Genomic DNA, 10,000 nt, shown 5'->3' with positions numbered 1-10,000 from the left:
AAACACGTCAGTAGGCCCTTAACCTGACTCATAAAAACAAAGCTGAATGTTCCGCGACACAGAGGTTTTGCTGTACTGGGCCAAGATTTAATTCATATACTTGGCAAAGACATTAGCGCATGATTTTCCCGCTCTTTGTTTCGGTGAAAAATTATTTAAATCATTCAGGTGCCACAGGCGTAAATCTTGCCCAGAAGACAGGTGAAGTGGATTTGGGAAATCACTGAAGACAATCTCGTTGGAATTGGGACCATATCCGGGAATGGTGTATGGTGAGGTTACTCCCGCGTGAGGCAGAAGGACGATGTTTGATGTGTTTGTTATGACGACATGAATTTTTCCCCAATCCGGACGGCATCCCCATTTGCTCGATTTATTGTTCCGATTAATGTTACAGTTCACCAATCCGCTGAGGTGAACGAGTTTGACAGCATCAACAGAGCCACCGACTTCGACCTCAAAGCGGCCAAACTGGTCATCCCTTACGCCAAAACACACTGCAGCTGAATTCAACTTTCGCCAAGGACGTTCTGTGACAAAATGGGTATAGTTTTAAAACAAGAAAACATTTGGTCAGTAGAACTGGTATAAATTGTCAAATAAGCTGGCTTGGACACACTATTGATTAATATCGTACAATAAGTTTGCTTGTTTTTTTGTTATTTTATTCGTTTGAGCAGGTTGAAGTTTTTCCAGCTATTTAGCTGATGTGGACCATTATACCCACCCACCCATACACTCATAAAGGACAGCCACAAGACCGGGAACTTTATCTCCTTCTCTTCTCGAATAATGTGCGGGTTCTTTAACGTCCCATAGGGAACTTATTAACATGTTGGATTTTTGTTAGACTGGGCGTACGGTTTAAAGTCCTTATCCGAAAAGACTTGAAAGTCTAACCATTTGCAGGTGTCATTACAAAAGGCAGCACTTTCTGCTCAGTTATTTAAGACCCTGAGAATTGGTCCGGCCAGAGTCGAACTCATGACCTCCCGCATGGCAGTCTTCTGATCGTTTGTCCTACGTTGTGTCACTTCGGTTCTAGATCGCGACGTTTCGAATTCTTACTGCTTATTTTATTCAGGCTATAAGGCCGATTTTGCAATAAGCTTCATGATGCATGCATTTTGGCTAGTCCTCACAGTGATCCATTAGTGGACAGATAAACAGCTCACATCATAGGGCGAAGGAAGCTATACCCTCATAAGATTTCACACTTGTAGCATCAATAGGGATAATGGCTTCGAAATTCACGACGTGTGGATAACACGACAAGCGATCGATACGTGAACCATTTTGAATCAGACCTCAGGAAATTACTCAACGGAACAATAAGCCTGAATTCCACCAATCACAGCCGACCTCCGTGATACAAAGAGTAGCCCGTAACCAGTCGAGACGGTCGAAACGTCGTTATCGGCTACAACTCAAGTGAAGACATCGTGAGAGAAATGATTATACTTGTCTTGTTATTTACACAAGTATTGATTAATCGTATTTTCTTGCTTAAAACAAGACAAATTACTGCTCAGAGTTGTTTACATAGCAACAGTCAACAATCAAAAATAAAGATTCACTTTTGATCAGTTCGGTAAAGTAAGGAACATTACTTCATAACCGGCTTCACAATTGGTTCATCGTTCCTTCCCCTGTTGGCAATTGCAAAGTTCTCTTGAGGCTTATGCTATTCGTTTCGATTTTCGTTCTTCTCCATTCGCAGAGAATTAGCACACAATGATGCGAGACAATTAAAAGACCAAGTAAATCAATACAATCGATTAAATTAAATGCAAAGTTAAAAAAAAAAAAACGTGTTGTTTTTGCTTCCTAAGCAAATAAACTTTAACTTGAAAGAGTCAGTGAAGATCTTGATTTCTTGAACGAAAGATTGCAATGGATGCCGTCGATTAGCCTGCGCATCGTTTTGGCTGAACGTAATCATCAAACATATTCGGAGTTTCAATGGGAAAGAAAACGACATAAGATACCACAAACGGGTGCAACGAATGAGTTAAAAGTGGTTTTAAAGCGTTGTGTCATCTTTCGCAATCTTATCATCCCCTTTAAGTTGGTAGGAAGAGTCTTGAAGGAAATAAGAAAATAAGCGATGACAAGAGAAAATGTTGGCGATGACTGTTCGTGTACGCGCATGGCAAATGTAAATAGAATTCTCGGATCGTTATCAATATGTGGGCAATGTCCCTTACGTAAATCATTTCATGTCCTTAGAGTTTCGGAACATAGCACAGGTATTCTAGTGTTTGATTGGTAAGAAGAGTCTTGAAGGAAATACAGAAAATGAGCGGTGACTGTTGTACGCGCACGATGCCGTTGGTTGTGGGTTAGCTGGGTTAGCGTAAAGGACAGCAGTGTTTTTCTCATTTGTCTGAGAAGTCCTCTTAATTTCACAGCGTAAAATATTACGGTGATTTCATTATGGGTTCTAAGAGGAAAAATATTCGTGCTGCACAAGCGGCGAGCATTTTAGGTCTTTATATACATTCTGCGAATTAGGCCCCGTACACACGCAGCTGGAAATTTTTGTATCCGCAATTTTTTTCGAATAGAGCTTGTGTCCACACGTATCCAGCGAAATCGGATATTTTCGAAATCGAAAAATTTCGAATGATGTCTCCAGAGTGCAATTTTTTGAATACGCTGTGAGTTCAGATACGTGTGGACAGTGGTATCCGTTAAAAATTCGAACGCGCTGGATCCAGTCTTTCCTGGATGAGATAAATCAACATGGGGTATCCGGTCCTTAGACCTTGAAAGACGGTAAAGAATTGTTTCCATATCTCAAAGTGCCCTTGGACGTGAGGTGCCTGGGAATGAAATTAAATCATTGAATCGAAATGCTAACAGTCAGGCCTAAATTTTTTTTTTCGGCCTAATTAGGCCTAAGGTTAGCATTTCTAAGGGGTTTGGTCTTTTTCAACAGTTATATTATAACTTCAGTCTGCATTTTACACTGACCGATTCCAGCGATTTAATTTCATTCCCAGGCACCTCACGTCCAAGGGCACTTTGAGATATGGAAACAAGTCTTTACTTGAAAGACTCTCACGTACATCTCGTTAACAAAACAGAGAAAATGGCGCCAACATACGATTTTGCGCATGCTCATCAAGCAAAATCTTTGTCAAAAGCACTGGACGCTAGAGTAATAATTGTGTATCCGGATACGGGTGGACAGTAAAAACGATGGAAAAACGACTGGAATACGCTACGTGTGGACGCGGATATTTTTGAATCCGAAAAATAAAAGAAAAATCCGGACAAAAGTACTGTGGACGCATCCTCAAAGACCCAGGGGCAGATAGTGCGCACGGAAACACGACCGGAGCGGGCGAGAAAAATACGACGAGCTACAGTACGAAGGAAAAATAAGAGCCGATTATTTTTTCTTCGCACTTTTGCAAGTCGCCCGCTCCGACTTTGTCCTCGTTCCCACTATCTGCCCCAGGGTCTCTGAGGAAGGGTGACCATTGTATTTCTCATTGGGCGCTTTCCATTCGACCGGGAATTTGGAAAAAAAGAAAAAAACCTTGAATAGGTACGCTTAAGGACTGATCGAAGGGAACGGAAATTTTCCAGAAAATTATTTTGGACATTTTGGCATATCTTGCAAAGTGGTCCTAAAGTTTTGGAACATCAGAAAAATTCGGTCGCATCGGTTCATTTCTGGTCGCTGTTTACATTTTGGGACAATATTCTTTGATGTGATTGGTTTCGAGCGGCCACATGAAATTATCGAAATTTTAATTTTAACTCAAGCTTCTGGTTAAAGGGAAAGCGCCCATGGTAACGTATTTCAAACATGTACGAGGTTTCTAAATCTAGAGGAAATCATCATTGTTCGTTAAAAGTTTGATTTTCAACATAAATCATCAATTCATAGAATCAGATTGACAAATAAATTTCATTGATTGTCTGAACTAAAAGCTAATTCTTTTTGCTCATAAGATAAGAATAACGAGAATGAAGTACAAAGGGATTACGGTGATATTTGATATTCTAAACAGAAAAACCAACTTACCAGAATCATGGTTATTCCCATAAACGGATGTTGGTTTCTCCACAAAATACTTGGGACGAAAATATTTGGTGTCGTTGTTGAACTCGCAAGTCTTGTCAGCAAGATTGTAGTTGAGGCTTTGACAAGCTGGTTGCATATTGCAAGCGATGTAACAAGAAGCCAAACGATCAGCAATAAATGAATGATACGAGTGATCAACAAGAGCGAAACCGTATTCTGATAGGGGTTGATTAGTAGTACATGATTTAGCGGCTGATGCAAGGCTATGGGTAAAGGTCAGACAAAGAATGACAGGAAAAGCTGCCATAGTTTTTAGTGTTTCTTCGAAAAGCGAACTGTTAATCTCTTGAAGAGTACCACAGACCCAACTCTGTTCTATAAAACTAACAGGTGAAAAATTAATTGATCCTCGGAGGGGGAGATATACTACGACTACTGAATTAACTTAATTAGTGTAATGAGACACCATGAATATAGTTGAATTCTGATCTCAAGCGAAAGGAAAACTCTCCAACAATATTGAAATGAAAAATTAAATGCATAAATATGAAAGGAAAAATGTTCAATGCCAAATAAAGGTAAAACCCGTTATAGATTTAATCGTGTTTCTTGGAAAGACGTGCCATTATACTTCAATACAAACGTCAATGCTTTCTATAAATATTAAAACGTCCAATGTGAATTGATACCTGTGGGGAAATTTAATTACAGTAATTATTATTGATGGTCACTCTTAAGTGCAGCTGAATTGTGGCCTCAAATGAAGAAAAACTCTTCGTGTAATATTGTAACTATGAGATAAATACCGAGAATAGAGCTATTATTCCATATACCTCCCGACGGCCGTAGGCCTGAGGGATGTATATGGATTAATACCGACGTTCGAGGTATTTATATATAATATCTAACTTATTTCATGGTTTTTCATGATTTTACTCCTGATAAATTTTTATAAAATGTAAAAGACACGTATTTTTCTTAATATAATTGTAAAATTAAACTGAGTATTCCGGTGCTGTTGTATCAACCATGGTACTATGATTAATTCAGATCTTTTTTTTCAAGGGAACAAGTACCGGCTAATTGGGAGGCTCACATCTTCGTGGGATCGAAACGAAGACAATGGAATTGACAAAAACTGTGTGATTTTCACAGGATTTTGAAAATAGTTCAGGGCACAGCGTGATTTTCACAGGTTTTTGAGAAACAACACACTGAATTATTTATGGCGTTTTCCACCTTGGTACATTTCTTTGTCGAGGTACGACCACTCATTCCGGTACGAGTTCGTCCCAGTGCTCTCTTATCGCTCGGTATAGAGTGTTTTCACGTGACGTCACAGCGGCCATGTTAGTGTACCCAACTAATCCCCTGGAAATTGAGCTTTATTATCATGCAAACATTTTCTTTTGTTTTGGTGGAAAAACAAAGTTACTGATCACGTTAGTGAGCGAAATTTCTCCCGGTATAAAGGGAAAAAAAACCTTTTTGTGGAATGTTTTGATCAATTCCGAAGCTTACAAGCACGCAAAAAGGTGAGAAATGTTTTTGTCATGAGCCTGTGTCTGTCAGGCCACCAGGTATAACTCAACATCGCATCTTAGGACTTTCTCCCTTTTTTCGCTGGAATTTCTTTCTTCCAAACTTTTCGAGTTTAAAGAATTTAATAAAACAATTCACGCTTGTTGGCTACCAGACTGGTTATAGCCAACTCGGCGCTACGCACCTCGTTGGTTATTTACCATCTCATATCCAACGCGCTCTCGTAAAATAATTGTTAATTATTCGCAAAGAGCGCGCAGGGCGTGGAGCTCCCAGTATTGTGGTCTGTCGGTGGTATATCACTGTCGGGAGGGTAAACGATCGGAGGTCGATCTCACGGTGTAAGGGACTCCGTGTCCCGAATGGTTGACTATCCACGGGTATTGTCCCGTAATGTACATAAATGAATTAATGTAGAAAGAAATGGTTGTCGAGGAAATTGTTAATCTAAGTTACCCCAAAATAATCAACGATTTTGAATAAAACAAGTTCCTTACTGATCTTGCCTTAATTTTGTGGGAGCTTAAGAAATCATTCAAGTGAAGCTATGATCTTCGCAGTTATGAGCGCAATTTTTGCAATTGCGTGGAGAAGCCTGAAAAATTCAGAACTTCAACGGGGTTTGAACCCGTGACCTCGCAATTCCGGTGCGACGCTCTAACCAACTGAGCTATGAAGCCACTGACGTTGGGAGCTGGTCATTTGTGGGTTCTAATGATCCCGTGAGGAATAAATCAATGATGAAACGGTATATGAAATGAGGCTTCTCTTCGCTATTGCAAAAATTACGCTCATAACTGCGAAGATCATAGCTTGACTTGATTTCATATCCGCAGTTCATATATGATTCATTTCATAGACCATTTCATCATTGATTTATTCCTCACGGGACTATTAGAACCCACAAATGACCAGCTCCCAACGTCAGTGGCTTCATAGCTCAGTTGGTTAGAGCGTCGCACCAGAATCGCGAGGTCACGGGTTCAAACCCCGTTGAAGTCCTGAATTTTTTCAGGCTTCTCTACGCAAGTGCAAAAATTACGCTCATAACTGCGAAGATCATAGCTTCACTTGATTTCATATCCGCAGTTCATATATGGTTCATTTCATAGACCATTTCATCATTAAGAAATCATTGCTGGTGATATTTAAGTTCAAAACCAAAATTAAAGAATCCATTGTGGCATTTGATATTTGTTAGCTGTATTTGAAAAGATAGATGTAAGCACTATTAACAAAAGCAAGAACCAAAGATCTGAAGGTCCGGGAAAATGGTTCATTGAACAGCGACGTTAAAACAATTCCAAGTTGCAGATTTGCAGACAAAGGGCCAGAAATGTACATAAGTTGAAAATAAACGAGAAGAACTATATTGTCAGATCATAACAAGAGAAAATGAGGGGACAGAGAGGGACGCTCCCGGTCCAGCCCTTGGGATATGTCATGTCCACGAAAGTTATTTTTAGACGAGCGGAAGTCTTCCGAGACGTCCGCATGCTGGCCCACCTCGGTCCGATGCTTGAAAGAAAATAAATATTCATCAGCCTTCCACGTGTGCCGTCATTTTCTCTTTTCACTAAGAACCTAAGAGCGAGGCAAGACTGCATGCGGACGTCTCGGAAGACAGACTTCCGCTAGAACAAAGACTTCCATTCGTCTAAAAATAACTTTCGTGGACATGACATATCCCGGCCAACGCCCTGAGCCTCCGTCTTTGTCCCCTCATTTTCTCTTGATCATAAGATATATTTGTCTATTTTGCCAGTCTAGTGAAACGGTCGCCGTTGATCAAAGATTTTAAGACCCCCAGAAGAAATTCACTGAAATTTAAACTCACTCCCAGTTATCTCTACCATTTAATCTTCATATAGTTGGAAATAGTCGATAGAAGAACACGTTGTTTCTCTAAGTAGGAGTATCTCTAAAGTTAGGTTTGTAATGTTTCCATAAACTGAAATTTACGCAACCACGACGAGAATAGTGGTTTAAATTTGAAAAGAATGAAAGATCTGTCGACATCGAAGGGAATTACGTGATGCGTGATTGTCGGAAAAAATACATTTAAATAAAACGCTTTTTTTTGTAAGAAATATGGCAAGGAAAGCCTCAGTCAAAAGACCTTCCTTTGAAGGGATATTGATGTCATATTCCCTCACATTTAACTTCAATGCTAAAGATACAAGTCCCTTAAATATCGGAATACCTCTGAAGAACATTATTATATGCTTTGTTTTTTATGTTTTTGAAGCAGTTTCACAGCAAGTTGAAATCTCATCTTTGACGACGAGAAAAGTAGAAATGTAATATTGAAACCTTGGTAGGTTTTCGAGTAGATCAGCCGACGTCAAATATGCTAATATAATTGTTTCCCGCCCACACTCACTGTATGCGCAGTCATTTACACTAAAAGGTTCTCTCATCAACTGGAAGCAGGTGAGTTCTGGATAACAAGCTTCCGCAGAGTTGCGGCCACTTATTTAAGTGTTTAAGTAACGGCAGATAGTGAAGTAATTTAAAGCAAGTCTGACTAATTGCACAACTAGAAAAGAAAATTCACTGCAAAAATGTAACGGTTTGAAAAGAGATGGGTGAAAAAAGATATTGCAAGTTTCATGCATGATGACATTGTGACTATTCACCTCTAACCAAACGAACAAGGGCTTGCCGTTTCGCTTCGGTTACCGAGGAGCAAATTTTATCGATAAACTCGGCTGATTATTGAACTTGTGTGGTACATACTAAAACAATTATTCTCCCTCAGTGTCGGTAAAAGTGATGGAAATTGATCTCTATTTCGGTAAATAATCCTTAACTATTCTTAAATGTAAATGAATCACATGCGAAAAACTTGAGTAATTCTAATCTCAAAGGAAAAGCGAACTAACAATAACCGTACTGTCTCAAAACGTCAGATACATATCGAAACCTAAAACTGTTACTCAAATAAAGGAAGGTGGATTAAAGAAGGATTGGATTCCATATAAGTAACGAAGGCGTATTCTTAATTAAACACCATTAATTACAAACAACAGCTTAAAATTGACGCCATATTCATTAGGGAAAAAAAACTCTCTAAGACCTTTTCGCCCTTATTTTGTCCAGCCTTACTCTTTAAATTAAATTACATTGCACGAGCCATCTAGTTCCCATTTCCAATTTATTTTAGCATTAAAAATCAAGAACCCTTTATTACCTGGCTTGGTATAGGCGATGTTCAATCTGATGTTTGAGACTATTTTTGTAATATTTTTATTTCCTTAATAATACTTTCTATTTTATTTGTTTTACGTATTTTTCCTATAGGCTATTTTACACTCAAGCTGAATCTTAAACAAAAAGGAAAAAAGAAATAAAAAATATACATATCTTTAGCTCTGCTTTTTTAAGTTTAATGTAGAAAACAAAACTTCATATTAAACTTTGCTAATTGCTATCGGTGTGTGTATTTACTTTCCGCAGAGATCTGTAAAGATTTTAAAAGTCTTAACTAATTGCCAAAAAACCTAAGAAGAGTCTAAAATTAGCCCTCTAACAAGATCTAAGAAGGTTGTTTCTTCCAAACATAGTACTTGAAGATATACTCCCGTGACTTAAGATAAGTAAAAACCCGAACGGATTGTTGAACAGACCACTTTTTGAAAAGCACATTATTCTAAATATAAGCAGAAAGAGCACAACTTTCGGTCCATGCACTGTTCAATAGCTTTCACTTCCCATTATGTGATAAACGCTTTTTGGCAATGTTCTTGAGCTTTTTGACAATTACAAATGACAACTAATCGGTGGGAAGGACAACTGTAATATCTTTTTCAAACACTTGCAACATGGAAATGGGTTTCTTAAAGGAAACGTATTGAGCAAAATTTGAACGAAAAGGACAGGGTATTAAGGCTGGAAACCAGGGCCCGGGTGTTCAAAAGCCAATTAGCGCTAATCCCAAATTAAAAACTAACCAAGGTATTTATTTCTCTACTCCCAAATGCTGTTCAACGTTGATATTTGGCGGAACTTTACATTAGAAGAAGTCAATCTTGAAAAACAAAAATTGGCAAAAGAAACAAAAGTTTACGCTAATCCTTGATTAAGTTAATCGGCTTTCGAACAACCGAGATACAAAGCTAAGAACTTTAAGCGTTTTCGAAACGGTCGCTTGTTGTGCGTATGTGGGCGTGTTTCTTATTTTGCAGACATTTTTGTTCTCACAGGTGCACATTATCTTCATTTTCCCCAAAAAGCAACGAATAAAAGAGAAAGCCCCCAGGAGGAACGAAGAAATGAATATAAGATATTTGGATGCTTTTAGCACCGAGTGACTTTCGCAGCTGTCCTTGAAAAAAATGTATTGCCCTAATTGAATGTTATTCGTCGAAAAGTAAATAGAAATCAAATACAACATCGAAAACAAGCTGTCAGGTGCTA

General features: G+C 38.7%; 1 protein-coding gene and 2 non-coding genes across 3 annotated transcripts in view; 2 read left to right on the top strand and 1 right to left on the bottom strand.

Moving 5' to 3' along the window:
* The window catches only part of LOC138057176 (uncharacterized), a 436,205-nt gene that overhangs the window by 149,764 nt on the left and 276,441 nt on the right, over window positions 1-10,000 (top strand). The gene's annotated exons all lie outside the window — the stretch shown is intronic.
* Window positions 6,189-6,261, bottom strand: Trnas-gga (transfer RNA serine (anticodon GGA)). Its single transcript has one exon. It is a non-coding gene; the product is annotated as a tRNA-Ser (tRNA).
* On the top strand, window positions 6,511-6,583 carry Trnas-aga (transfer RNA serine (anticodon AGA)). Its single transcript has one exon. It is a non-coding gene; the product is annotated as a tRNA-Ser (tRNA).

The sequence above is a fragment of the Montipora capricornis genome, chromosome 7 (genome assembly GCF_036669925.1).
Source record: "Montipora capricornis isolate CH-2021 chromosome 7, ASM3666992v2, whole genome shotgun sequence".
In the NCBI taxonomy this organism is placed as follows: domain Eukaryota; kingdom Metazoa; phylum Cnidaria; class Anthozoa; order Scleractinia; family Acroporidae; genus Montipora; species Montipora capricornis.
This window is presented reverse-complemented; position numbering and strand designations above follow the sequence as displayed.